We start from the raw sequence: 14,754 nt of genomic DNA, 5'->3' as shown, positions 1-14,754 counted from the left end.
TGGCAGCTTATTCTGCTACTCCTTAATGCCCTCTCCTAAAGCCATTTGAAAGAGGACTTGTGTGGCCATACAACAGAAGGACCTATAGTCTTATGTTGGCACTGGCTCTTCAGAAAAACAAAAGGACAAAAATGGAAATGAAGGTCAACGTGGCGTAGTGGGTAAAGCCACTTCTTGCAACATCAGCATCCTATATGGCAACGATTTATGTCTTTACTGCTCAACTTTTGATCTGTCTCTCTGATAATGGCCTGTAAAAAGCAGTGGCAGATGGCCCAAGTACTTGGGCCCTTGCCATTCAAGTGGGAGACCCTGATGAAGATCCGGGATTCGGCCTGGACCAGCCCTCCTGTTATAGCCATGTAGATGTGCACCAGCAGAGGGAAGATGTTTCTCTGTAGCTCTAAAACATGAATACATCTGTTTTAAAAATGGAAATTAAAGCCAGGGGTGTTTCCTAGTTTTGTAATCAAGAGTTGAGAACTATGATTTAATCTCTGATAACATTGTATTTGCTTTGTTTACTTTATAGTGGCATTCTGTGAACCAAATGAGATGATAAATATATGAGGTTTTGGAAAGCATAGGATTTATTTTTAAGATTTATTATATTTTTTATTACAAAGTCAGATATACAGAGAGGAGGAGAGACAGAGAGGAAGATCTTCCGTCCGATGATTCACTCCCCAAGTGACTGCGGTGGCCAGTGCTGTGCCAATCCAAAGCCAGGAGTTCAGATCCTCTTCTGGGTCTCCATGTGAGTGCCGGGATCCCAAATGGGCACTGGTTCTAATCCCAGCAGCTCCACTTCCCATCCAGCTTCCTGCTTGTGGCCTGGGAAAGCAGCTGAGGACGGCCCAAAGCCTTGGGACCATGCACTCACATGGGAGACCTGGAAGAGGATCTGGACTCCTGGCTTCGGATTGGCGCAGCACTGGCCACTGCAGTCACTTGGGGAATGAATCATTGGACGGAAGATCTTCCTCTCTGTGTCTCCTCCTCTCTGTATATCTGACTGTGTAATAAAAAATTTTTAAAAATTATAAAAAATAAAAATTCTGTATAAAAAAAGAAATAAGCAAGATCCGCACCTTTCACCATACACAAAGATCAAATCTAAATGGATAAAAGATCTAAACCTACACCCAGAAACCATCAAACTTTTGGAAGAAAAAGTTGGAAATACTCTGCAAGATATAGGTGTAGGCACTGACTTCCTAGAAAAATCATCAAAAGCAAAGGAAGTCAAGACCAAAATAAACAAATGAGACTACATTAAACTAAGAAGCTTCTGAACAGCAAAGGAAACGATCAACAAAGTGAAAAAGCAACCAACAGAATGGGAGAAAATCTTTGTACATTACACAGGAGATAAGAGGCTAATTTCCAGAATGTACAAAGAACTCCAGGACAACTATAGCAACAAAACAAGTAAACCATTCAAGAAATGGGCAAGGGAAACAGGTAGACACTTTTCAGAGGAACAAGCCCAAATGGCTAACAGGCATATGAAAAAAACGCTCAAGCTCCATGGCAATAAGGGAAATTCAAATAAAGACAACACTGAGGTTCCACTTAACTCCAATAAGAAACATACAGAAAACTACCAACAACACCTGCTGGTGAGGTTGTGGGGAAAAAGGAACCCTACTCCACTGCTGGTAGGAATCCAGGTTATTATAACCACTATGGAAATTAGTATGGAGAATATTTAGACAATGAAAAATCTACCTACCATATGACCCAGCAATACTATTTCTAGGAATATATCCAAAAGACTTGTTACATGAAAAAGCAATGTGTACCCCTATGTTCATTGCAGCATAATGAACATTACAATCTGGGCTGATCAAGGCAGCAGCACTCGAATGTGCATCCTAAATAGGGTGTGGGGTGGGCCAGGCTGCAACATTCACCAGCTCATATAAGGCCAAATGGAAGGCCAGACTCTGCTGGACACTGGCCTAACACACACTGGCATGTATGAGAACTGGGTCTTGGAATGGGTCAAGTGGAGGAACTTGGGAAACTCCTCTAGTGAGTCATAGCTCCCACTTGTGAATGCATGTAGTCCAGGCCTGGGGGTCTGACAAGCTGGGCAAAAAAAGCTCCAATGGCTAGCTAATATGTGGGTTGGTTATAGAAGGGGGTAGACCGAGAAAGGCCAAGCAAACCTTAACTCACAAGCAAAAATGAAAATCAGGATGGAGCATAAGTCATGCTGAGGTAGGCTCTTACACCTACTGGTCTGCATGAACCAGGGATGCTAGGCCACAGCATCTAAGGCAAAGACCAAGACAGGTGAGGGGATATGCCAAGCTGAATCAGAGCAACTTCTGGCATGCATGTGATCTATGACTGGAAACAGGCCCGATTGGGGAGCTAAGAGGACACCTTAGCTGAGTTGGGGTTCCCGCTGGTGAGTGTGGGGGCTGGAATAGGGGCTGCGTTCTGGTCTGGATATGGCTGTAGTCTCTCTTGGCATGAGTTTGAACTGGGACTGGATGCACCAAGCCGGGTTAGACTCCAGCACCATCTGGTGCTCTGGAGGACCAGAGTAGATGTAGGATGGACTAGGCTAGGTCTCTGCCCCTACTGAGCCATGTGTGAGCCCTGTCTGGGTATGGATGAACCTTGGTTGGGCTGAAACATCCAACAATAAGAACCGGAATGGGCTGAAGGCCAGTCAGGAAAGGCCACTGTTCTTGCTAGGACAGGAGGTGGACTGAGTAGGGCTGGTTCATGGACCCACTGCTATGCATGAGATCTGGCACTGGGAGAGGTTCTGATGGAGGAGCCTGGGCAACTCCTCTGGCAGGACACAGTCCCTGCAGGTGAGCGCAAGAAGCACAATAAGGAGCAGCCCAGACCAGGCCAGGGAAAGGTACCCACTGGCATACATTTGGCACAGGTCAGGGGCAGACCAGGCTGAACCAGTTCACATCAGCCGCTGACAAATCCGAGCACCAGAACAGTGTGGGTCGGGCCAGGTATGGTCACAACACATACCAGTACACATTACAGCTGGGATAGGGTGCATGCTGGGCTGGGCTAGACTGTAACCCTCACCAGCTGGAATTGGGGGTGGGCTGGGCCAGGCCAGGCTGCAGCACCCACTGGCAAATGCCGAGGTGAGGCGGGCCATGCCAGACTGGGCCACAGAGCCCAACTAGCACATGTAGGAACCAGGGAGGGAGGGGGTAAAGCTGGTAGGGGGAATGTGGAGGGCCCCCCTGCTGGAACACCTTGCCCACTGGAGAGCATGAGTTGGGATGGGGGCAGACCAGACTGAGCAGGGCTACAATACCTGTGGGCCTCATGTGAGCCAGATCAGGGAAGAGCCAGGCTTGGTTGACTCTACCCTACTGGTGCAAACATAAAGCAGAGGATTGGTTGGGCTTTGCCACAGCATCAGATAGCAGATGCTAGCACTGGTGGCTAATCTGTCAAATTAAACTACAAAACCACCTGGAGAGCATGAGTGAGAGTGGGAGTGGCCCAGTAGGGAAATGATGGGCACCTCCCTCTTGGGTTACCACTCTCACTGGAGAGCATGAAAACCAGGACTAGGGCAGACCTGGCTGGACAGAAAGGCACCCACCAGCATGTATGTGGGCTGGATAGTGGGCCCGGTTGGATTGAACTAGGCTTCAATGCCCATTGACATGTAGAAGAGCCAAGTGGGATGTGGGACAGACTGGACTAGTCTGCTGTACATACTGGCAAGCATGGGAACCAGGGCAGGGGGCAGGCCTGGTGGGGGTTATTGCGGGTCGCTCTGACTAGGCTGCAGCTCCCACTGGTTTATGTGAGGGCCGAGTGTGTGCTGGGCAGAATCAGGCTGGACTGCAGCACCCATTGGTTTGAGTGGAAGACAGAGCTAGAAACAGAACTGACCCAGTAATTGCAACCACCAGCTGATTGGAGTGATGGAGTGTGCCTGGCCCTGTTCTGGCAAGTACACACAAGAATCTGGTCTGGAGTCACCTCAGAGGAAGTCTCTTTGGGGATCTCCCCAAATGAACTGCTGGACTCAGAACCCTAACCATGAAGAGAAGTACAGGTTCCATGGTCTGCCATGGAGTGCAAGTGTCAGAGCCGAGCCTCCTCAGAGGCTCAGATGGAGCAGTGGACAGCATATCCAGGTGCACATGGAGGATATGGCAGTCCATCAGAAACTGCAGAGGATACCTGGTACCACAACAGAGGACAGAACAAATCAATCAACTGCCCAAGCCATGTGTTGACTGAATATCTGGGCAAATGGAGACTCTAAGGTGGACTGTGTCAACCAGTGGATTCTGCAGTGATTTCATCGTGCTTGGAATGGCGAGATTGGCAGCAATTCAGAACTGTTGAATTATCAAAACCACTTGAGCAGGACCCTCGGAGCATGCTACATGTCAGGGACCTGGGATGAGTGGGAGGCTGGGGGCTTCTCCCTTTTTCTTCCTCTTTACCTCAGGAAAGATGCAGGAAAAAAAAAAGCAATGATGTGGAAGCGATAGTCACTTTCCTGTAGCCCTTGACCCTTTGTGCTCTAATCATCCACGTAAATATTGTTAAAAATAAAGGGAAAAAATAATTGCAAAAAACATGGAAACAACCTAAATTCCTATCAACAGAGGACTGGATAAAGAAACTGTGGTTCGGGCCCGATGCGGTGGCACAGTGGTTAAGGTCCTCGCCTTGCACGCCCGGGATCCCATATGGGTGCCGGTTCTATCCCAGCAGCCTTGCTTCCCTTCCAGCTCCCTGCCTGTGGCCCGGGAATTGGGACCCTGCACCCACGTGGGAGACCCGGAAGAGGCTCCTGGCTTTGGATTGGCATAGCATCGGCCGTTGCGCCCACTTGGGGAGTGACTCATCGGACGGAGGATCTTCCTCTCTGTCTCTCCTCTCTGTATATCCGCCTTTCCAATAATAAAAAGAAATCTTTAAAAAAGAAAAAAAGAAACTATGGTTCATCTACTCTGTGGAGTACTATTTAGCTATTTAAAAAAATGGAATACAATTGTAGCCAGATGGGCCAAAGTGGAGACCATTGTGCTAAGGGAAATGAGCTAATCCCACATCATATGTTTGCCCTCATATAATATGATGTCAAACCTAAGGATTTTTCCTGTGAATTCTACCTTATTGCACTTCCTAATTATTTGTACCTTTTGTAATAAGACCTTGTGATGTAATCCATTAATCAATCATCCATAAGAGACTGATTGCTTGTAATCACCTGAGATTGTCAATGTCCCTTTTATCACTGTTATTGCTACTGCCCATAAGTAACGATGATCTAGTCCTTATCGTTCACAAGTGCCACACAGGACACACGCTGGCATTTATTCCTATGTGAAGATGCTGGACACTCTTTTTCACCACCCTAGTGTCACACTGATATCTTTGTTATATGTTCATCAACCTCATGTGGATGAAGGTTCAGTATTTTTTTCTTGTTTTTTCTCGCCATGGTGGACTGTACTCAAGGAGATGCATAATGGGAGTGTAGCAGAAATTAATCTGTTCATTAGCGGAAACAGAAGTATGTCCTCATGCGTGCAGTACAAGGATGGACTCACAGCGATACGGCTAATAATCTCCTACACTGTTGGGAGACACCTCAGTGGCAGCATGATGGACTTGTGAAAATTCATGAAAGACATCCATTGTAAGACTGGAGGGGAGAAGGGGGGGAGGGGAGGGAACTTGGGGAGGGGGAAGGGAGACCCCAGTGCCTATTAAACAGTGTCATAAAAAACTGTTACGTGAATATTAGGCATCTTTATTCTTTTGTGATTACCTCCTGATCTCCCTCTCCCCATTATTTCTTTTTAAAATCTTTATTTTATTTTTTAGATTTGCCTACTTAAGAATTACAGACAGGATAAATAGCGGAATAAAGAGAGAATGAGAGATCTTCCATCTGCTGATTCACTTCTCAAATGGCCACAGTGGCTGGAGTTGGGCTGGTCCAAAGCTAGGAGCTTCCTCTGGGTCTCCCACATAGGTGCAGGTATAGCCCAAGCACTTGGATCATCCTCTGCTGCTTTCCCAGATGCATTAGGAGGGTGCTGCTGGGACCCAAAAGTGGTTCCTGTATGAGATGCTGACATCACAGATGGCAGCTCTACCAATCCCATAGTGCCTGGGAGTGAAGTGGTGGGGGTCACTGTGTCTGTAGAGGAAGTTTATATATCATCAGCCACTAAGATCAGCTTGAAAGAGTACCCAGTGTCCATTTGAGTTCCTACATAGACTCAAGACTAAGTCCAAACAATAAAGAACACAGGTTTTGGTGTTTGGTCTTAGGAAAATGACTTCCTCTTCCAGAAGCACAGTCTCCTCAGTTACAGATAGAGATCATAGTCTCCACGCCCCTTGCTCCTAGGGATATCAGGAGGAGCAAGTGAGTTATTGAATATGGCAGTTCCTTGTCACTTGGAAAAGTCAGTGCGAATATTATGGACTTAGTTTTAAATCTGCTTGAGGGCTCTGGATGAAAAGGCAAAGGCTGTTGCACATCCAGATGGTGACATCATATACATGTTATTGGAATCCAGGGTGGGGCACAGAAGACAGGCCCCAAGTCATGGGGGCAGGGTAGAATACAGAAGTGAACCCCACCCTCTGCCTGCCTGTTGAAAACCTGATTCTGTTGTCACTTGTTTTTTCTGACTTGAAGAGGTTCAGTCTCCAGCTTTCTGATTGTGCCATAATCTCCATGCTTAGGAGATCCTCTGCCTTGTTTCTCTGTGGGTACCTGGACATGATAGGCACTTAGGATAAAATTTGTTGTCCCACAAAATCCAGGTAGTACATTTTATGAGGCTTCCTAATTATACAGATTCTCACTTCCTTCAGGTTTACAAATTCCAGTTGTAAATAAATATTGAAAACAAAATCAGACATGATTCAGAAAAGTGGAGGCCCAACTTGTGTTTGAAAATGTGCCTGGCCAGGATTAATGAAAGGCCAAGCTTCAGATAAAGAATATTACCATATAGGTATCTTGTTAATCCCAAGATGCTAGGAAGCTGTATGGGAAGGTTTACTCTCTGGCCTGGTTAGCTTTGGTCCCCATCATTGTTCCAGCTGGTCATGGGAGTTTAAAGAAAGTGGCTTAGGGCCCAGTGCAATAGCCTAGTGGCTAAATTCTCATCTTGCATGCACCAGGATTCCATATGGGCACCAGTTAGTATCCCAGCTGCTCCACATCCCATCCAGCTCCCTGCCTGTGGCCTGGGAAAGCAGTCAAGGATGACCCAAAGCCTTGGGATCCTGCACCTGCATGGGAGACCCAGAAGAAGCTCCTGGCTTCAGATTGGCTCAGCTCTGACTGCTGCAGTCACTTGGGGAGTGAACCAGCAGATGGAAGATCTTTCTCTCTGTATCTCATTCTCTGTATATATATATCTGCCTTTCCAATAAAACTTAAAAAAAAATGGCTTAATCAACAAATGTTTGGCACTGTTAGATGCTTGACCCTGTACTGGGTGCATTGGGGAATATGAAGAAAGTCAAGTTGTGGTTTCCGTGTTGGAAGTTCTTATGCTGCAGCTGAGAAGACAACGCTAGAGGGGCAGAGAACTCCCGCGTGCAGGTGTTGCTTGTCCAGGTCCCAGGAAGTGGTAGATAATTGAATAGGGAGGCAGAGTCTGGATAATCCCAAGGGCTGGAAAAGGCTCTAACGCTTGGGAAAACTTTCCAGAAAAGGCAAAAACATGTTAAGAAGACACAGTTAATTGTAGAGACATGCCTCTCCCCTCCAAATGTCATCTTTCTCTTCCAGGCCCCAATTAGGAGACTGTGTTAAGTTTTCTATGGCTGCGTAACAACATGCAACAAATTTAGCAACTGAAACAGCATCCATTCATTATCTCCATCTTCTAGGTCTGAAGCCCAGGCAACTCAGCTTGGTTTCTTGCTCTTTTCAGGACTGAAGCTGAGGTGTACGCTGACACTGTGTCAGAGTCTGCGAAGGAACTCACTTTCAGCCTTATAGAAGCACTGTTCTGTTCTGCTGACTGTCCTCTCGGGGTGCGCTCAGCTCTTAAGGACCATGCTTACAACCTTTCCAAAGGACCTGCTCCATCTTTAGTCTAGCTATGATACGTCTGTCCCCGCCCTTCCACCTCCAGTGTGAACCCCTAGCTTCCTCTTCTGATACCAGCTGGAGAAAACTCTGCTTTTAAGGAGCATGTATGGTTTGATCTGGCTTACCTGGATGAGCCCATTAGCTAGGAACCCTTGCCAAGTAACCTAGCATTCTCACAGTCTTGGGGATTAGAGTGGGGTATCTTGGAAGGGGGCAATGTGACTGTTTCGTTTATCACAAGTAACTTGGTAACAAGGACCAAGTTATGACACTGGCCGAAGGAAGAGAGGAAAGAAAGTCTGGCAAGTCCTGGTCCAGGTGTTTTCACAAATGTCATCTCTATCCTTATAGCCAAAGGAGAAAAGTAGTGCCGTTTTCATTCTACTTGTAAGAACACTGAGGCTCAGAGAAAAAAAAAAAAAAAAAGGACACAGCTACTGAATAGCAGCAATGCCTAATTCCAGAGCTTCCATGTTGCAGGAGACATCTTAGAAAAGAGCAATAGAAACAGGTACAGTAGATACTAGGGAGATAAGAGCACACAAATCTCAGTAGCTCTTTGGCTTTGGGGAAAAGGGAGAATTCAAGATGATCTAATGCAGTGAGTCTAGAGGATCGGGAAGATGGTGGGCCGGGTAATGGAAGCAGGCCCAGAGGCTAATTTAGTGTATACAAGGAAATGTGTCAAACTGCTGGGTGTATTTAAAATACTCTGAATCCAGAGGCTCTGTTAATCCGTGCTTTTTTTTTTTTTTTTTTTAAACCTTGAGAAGCTGGTTCTCCCAGTAAGGAGAGGTCGGAGCCGTTCAGCTTTTTGTCTTGACTCCTGGCAATGATTTCAAGGCCTCAGGATAGCTGAGGACCCAGCAGGTATCAGAATCAGGCATGGTGCAGGGGGAAGGGGTTTTGGTTCACTGCCAGCTAGTGGTAGCATCCTGAGCTGAATACAGAAACCATACTTTGCCAAGTGTTCTGGGCAGCACTGAGTGTTCAGGCAGTTTGACTTTTTTGGACTCTGTCAACAAGCACACAGATGGTCATACTGTGATGTCGGCACACGGCTTGTAGGAAGTCATGGCATCTCCCCTGCTGTTCCCACAGAATGATCATCTCTGGATCTACCTGCTAATAAATAAGAGCATTGGCTACTCATATTTCCCTTCTCTCTCTCTCTCCTGGCTCATTTCACCAAAGCAGGTTTGGTGATTTGAGCTCTCTGTAAGAGCAAGGAATCTTTCTGTGCGTGTGGCTTGGTGGATAGGTCATCTCTGTGTTGGCGAGATGCTGAATTGCTTCTTCACCTTGCTTTCTCCAGATTGCTGGGACTTGATCACTGGAGGGTGCAACTTTTCTTTGCAGTTTCTGTCCAGACTGCGATTTTGTAGAATTACCACCTTAACAATGCTCAGCATGACACGTGCTGCAAACAAGAGCTTTCACAGGAGACATGATACGTATTTTATCCAAGGGCCATTCCAATTGGAGTTCTCTGTATTCTGGAAGTTTAGTTGAGAGGAACATCATGCTACGTACTGATAAGACAGATGGCCAGAAGGGTCCCTTATGCTGGGTGTTGATAAATGACTACAATCAGGATGAGTAGATGGGAGAAGGGCCTACCTTCCAGGCAGGGGCGTGAGCTGAGCAGAGAAATGCAGGTTCGAATGAGCCTACTGGATTCATAACAGGTGAGGCCACTAGGAGATGAACCTTAGGAGGCAGTGCTCCCTTAATCTGAGAAAATGACTTTCTATTCTCTTACTTCGTAATTAAGGCTTGGGATTTGTTAGTTTTTGTCCTCTTCTGTAAAGGTACAGATGGGTTCCATTAGGTCTCAGGCAAGAACTTGAGGTAAGAACTGGAAAGTCATTAAGAAGCACACTGGCTTCTTGGGAATGTTTGCTTTAGTGAGTGCTCTGAGCAGACTAGCTGTGCCTCCTTCCATCAATATGCCTCTCTGCCAATCCAGGCAGATTGCCAGTGACACATGGGGATGATTTTCATATGTCTTATAATGAGACATTTTGTAGAGTCAATGGTGGTGATGAGGTGTGTGACTGGAGAAGCCGTGTAAAAGGCCTGGAAATGGCTTAGTTCTGGTACATAACACTTCGTAATTGCTAAGTTTCACAGTAGGGGCCTCGAAACATGAAAGACTTGGCTAAGAACCCATCTGCCTCTGGTCCCAAATTACATTCTATTTGTTAAAAGATTCTTAACTGAATTTCTTGGGAAGTTTTTCTTTTGTGGTAAGGGATATAGACTTTAAAGATAATTATTCTTTTAAAAAAATTTTTAAAGATTTATTTTTGTTTAAAAAGCAGATTTAGTGAGCAATAGAAGGAGAGAAAAAGATTTCTTCCATCTGCTCATTCACTCCCAAAATAGCCACAAGGGCCAGAGCTGGCCTGAGCTGAAGTCAGGAGCTAGGAGCTTCTTCTGAGTCTGCCAAGTATAGGGATCTAAGGACTTGGACCATTTTCTGCTGCTTTCCCTGGCACATTAGCAGGGAGTTGGATTGGAAGTGGAGCAACTGAAATTCGAACTGGTGCCCTTATGTGCTGGTCAGTGCCTCAGGCAGAGGCTAGTGTACTATGCCACAGCACCTGCCCAAGAAAATTATTCTTAAAATATAATTTGTCAGCCCATTGTAAAAAATACTAAGAAAAGGTAGTCTGAGTGGATTTATTTCATAAGGTACCTAACTGATGGGAGGATGAATGTTTTTAGAATCATTGTGTGTTGATAGAAAGAACACTGGGGGAGGTTTCAGCCTGTTTTGTGGTGTTAGGGAAGCTACTTAATATCACTGAGCTTCAGTTCTACTTCTGTGAATTGAGGTAAATATTAATATCTAATTCAAAGTATCACAGAGTTACAGGAATTAATGTGTATTAAGTGCTTGTCTATGATTTTTTTTTTAAGATTAAAAAAAAAATGATCGGGCCTGGCATGATGGCTTAATGGCTGAATCCTCACCTTGCAAGCACCAGAATCTCATTTGGATGCTTGTTTGTGTCCTGGTTGCTCAGCTTCCTGCCAAGCTCCTTGCTTGTGATCTGGGAAAGCATCAAGGAGGGCCCAAAGCTTTGGGACCCTGCACTCATGTGGGGGAACCAAAAGAAGCTCCTGGTTCCTGGCTTTGAATTAGCTCAGCTCTGGCCATTGTGTCCATTTGGAGAGTGAGCCAGTGGATGGAGGATCTTTCTCTCTGTCTCTCCTTCTCTCTGTACATCTGATCTGCTTTTCCAATAAAAATAAATAAATCTTTTAAAAACTCACAAAAATTATTTTAAAGTCTATTTTCCAAAAAAGATTTATTTATTTTATTGGAAAGAGTTACAGAGAGAGGAGAGACAGAGAGCCCTTCCATCCATTGATTCAGTTAATATTATGCCCAGAATGTTAGTTATTCTTTTTCTCCCTCCAGTTCTCCAAATCAGTCCTTTTTCTTCTAGTTTGATTCGGTCTTATGTGAGTTTCTTCTAACCCCTCATCTGAGGAGCCAAGAAAATCTCACTTGGCAATTAGTAGTCAAGAGACAAAGAAGACTAAACTGGCTTGTGGTATCTCTGGGCCTCAACCCCAACCCCAATCCTAGGTTGGTAGGGCCTGATCATAGGGGAAGTATTACAAAAGATGGGTCTAATTAGAAACAGGACAAGCCACTGCCCAATACACGTTATTTAAGGCCTGAGAAAGGCCTTCCCAATTTCCACTTCTAAGTTATTCACATGTAGTCTTCTTTTGTGTCTTAAGTTTCGTTAGTAGTTCTTACTTAACAACATCAGCTGCTGGCATCACAGCCCTTAGTAAGTTTGTGCTACTATTTTAACAAAAGCAAGGTTTTCAAGGTATGAGTCAAGTAAAGTTTTGGTGGTTTGGGAAAAATGATCCTTAATAAGTATGACAGTTGCAGAAAAAGCCACGATATCCCTGGGTTTTAAAAAACCATTAGGATGGTGATGGACTTGCATCTGAGGAGTTTTCGTTTGGGAAATCATTCCATGTGAATAGCAGGTCTCTGCTTGGACAGTCTGGAGGGTTTTCCTCCTGTAAGTTCACTTCTTGGTGCTGTAAAAAGGATGACTAGAGAAAGACAGATCATTTTGGCAGAGTTTAGGGGTTAACCTCTGTAGGTCCTAGATGTTATAAAGAGAATGTGGGTCTATATTGCTATCTTTTTTGAAATGTGGAGATAGATCGAGAGGCAGGAGGATGCCTGGCCAGTCAGGGGTAGAGCCAGAGCTTCCAGCTCCTTTGCCTGTGCAAGCTCATTTCTTTCAAGCTCCCCTAGTTGAGCCCAGCCAAGCCTGTTTCCGGAAGTCCGTTGCTGAGCAGGAGGCAAACACCAATGGCAGGCCACCTTAAAGGGTTTATGTCAAGCCCAGTGCTGTGGCCTAGTGGCTAAAGTCCTCGCCTTGAACGCGCCAGGATCCCATATGTGTGCTGGTTCTAATCGCAGCAGCTCCACTTTCCATCCAGCTCCCTGCTTGTGTGGCCTGGGAAAGCAGTCGAGGACAGCCCAAAGCTTTGGGATCCTGCACCTGGATGGGATACCCAGAGGAGGTTCCTGGCTTCGGATTGGCATAGCACCGGCCGTTGCGCTCACTTAGGGAGTGAATCATCGGATGGAAGATCTTCCTCTCTCTTCCCTCCTCTCTGTATATCTGACTTTGTAATAAAAAAATAAATAAATCTTTTTTTTTTTAAAAAAAAAGGTCTTTGTCCCTCTGAGCCACACGCTCCTAATTTCTCCACATGTTGCTCCCTTGGCTTTCTTTGGAACAGCCTTCTCTCCTGCTGGCATTTTGCCTTCCCCTTTTGCAGCACCCCCTGTCTCCATGTTTGCACCATCTGGACTCAGCTAAGGCTCTTGATCACTGTGCCCACCCCCTCCGCCATGTTCTGCTGAGTGTGGGCCCACACCAACGCAGATTTACTAAGTACAGTGAGTTCCTTTTATTTATTCCTGATGGCTTCAGGAGGAAAAAAAATACTGCTTCTCAGGCTTTGGAGTCTTAGTGTTTCAGTAGTAACAATTTAGAAACTAGTCATGGGCCTGGTGCAGTAGTCTAGTGGCTAATCTTTGCCTTGCATGTACCAGGATCCCATATGGGTACTGGTTCATATCCCAGCTGCTCCATTTCCCTTCCAGTTCCCTGCTTGTGGCCTGGGAAAGCAGTAGAGGATGGCCCAAAGCCTTGGGACCCTGCACCCAAGTGGAGACCCGGAAGAGGCTCCTGGCTTTGGATCAGCACAGCACTGGCCGTTGTGACCACTTGGGAAGTGAATCAGCGGACAAAGGATCTTTCTGTCTCTCCTTTCTGTAAACCTGACTTTCCAATAAAAATAACTAAATCTTTAAAACAAAAACACAAAACAAAAAAGAATAATTTTCCAGATCTCTCCATAGTATCATGATTCTTTGTGTGCTTCTTCTCTGCCCACACAGAGTTCCTGGCCCAGATTTTCATCAAGGACAAGGTCAGAGGTTTAAAGGGATTGCATATCTGAAGCACAAAGGGCTACCCTGTTCTTGATCTTATGAGATGTCGCTCTGCCATGGCCCTAATCTTACTCTCTAAAGTCGGGAGTCTGGCAGATTCTCCGTAGTTTTGGAGGGTTAGGCCTATATTCACTCTTATACCAAAAGAGATGCCTCCTTTCTCTCCAACTTCATCTTCATTTCCTTTCTTTCTTCCTTCATCTCACCCTTTTTTCCCTTCCTTTCCTTTTTAATCTTCAGATTTTTTTCATCGTTGCGATCTAACACATCCCGTTTCCAGCCCCATGCAATGCTGTATTTGTGAAGATGGGCTCTCTGCTGCATGCAGTGAGATAATTCACCATCATTTCGGATAGCAAACATCTAGGAATGGTTCAGCTCAGGAACCAGCCATTCCCAGGGTGGAAATCTCTTTCTTTGTATTTTATTCATGAATGTAACAATGGGAAGGTTTGAGTGCCTCTCGACTCAGGGCAAAAGAAGTGAGCAGCTCACACACTGAGCTCCTGAAGGTAGCAGTGCTAGCAACCAGAGAGGTAAATCCCAGGCAAGATGTCGCTCAGAAGGAAAAGGCTTTGAGGTGCTCAGCTCTGTGCTTCCCTTGGAGATCCCTCCTGTCGTGCTGTTATGTCACCACCCAAAGTCTGGAGCGAGATTTTCCACATAGGCACAGGAACCCACGCATTTACATCACCTTTGTAGACTTTCTCAGACACACCAGCAGGGAGCTGGATTGGAAATGGAACAGCTAGGATTTAAAACTGGTGCACATATGGGATGCTGTCACTGCGGGCAATGGGTTATCTCATTTCACTGTACCACCAGTTCCAAAACAATTTTTCCTTTTCTTTTTCTTTTGTTTCTTATTTGAAAGGCAGAGTCAGAGAAGGGGGGGGGGGCGGTGAGGAGAGTCCATCCTCTTGTTCTTTTCCCAGATGGCTTCAATGGCTTGAGCTGAGATGATATGAAACCAAGAGCCAGGAGCCTCCCATGGATCAACTGCCCCAAAACTTGTACCGTTCTCCACTGCTTTCCCAGGTCATTAAAAGGGAGCTGGATTGGAAATGGAGCTGCCCCACAATTTATTTTTTAAGTCTGAATTCAGATGTCAGTTTACTGATTTACTTTGAAAGGCAGAACTGCCAGGCTAACC

This window comes from Ochotona curzoniae, unplaced genomic scaffold (assembly GCF_017591425.1).
Source record: "Ochotona curzoniae isolate NIBS_2020 unplaced genomic scaffold, NIBS_Ocur_1.0 patch433, whole genome shotgun sequence".
Taxonomy (NCBI): Eukaryota; Metazoa; Chordata; class Mammalia; order Lagomorpha; family Ochotonidae; genus Ochotona; species Ochotona curzoniae.
Note: the sequence above shows the minus strand (reverse complement) of the source record.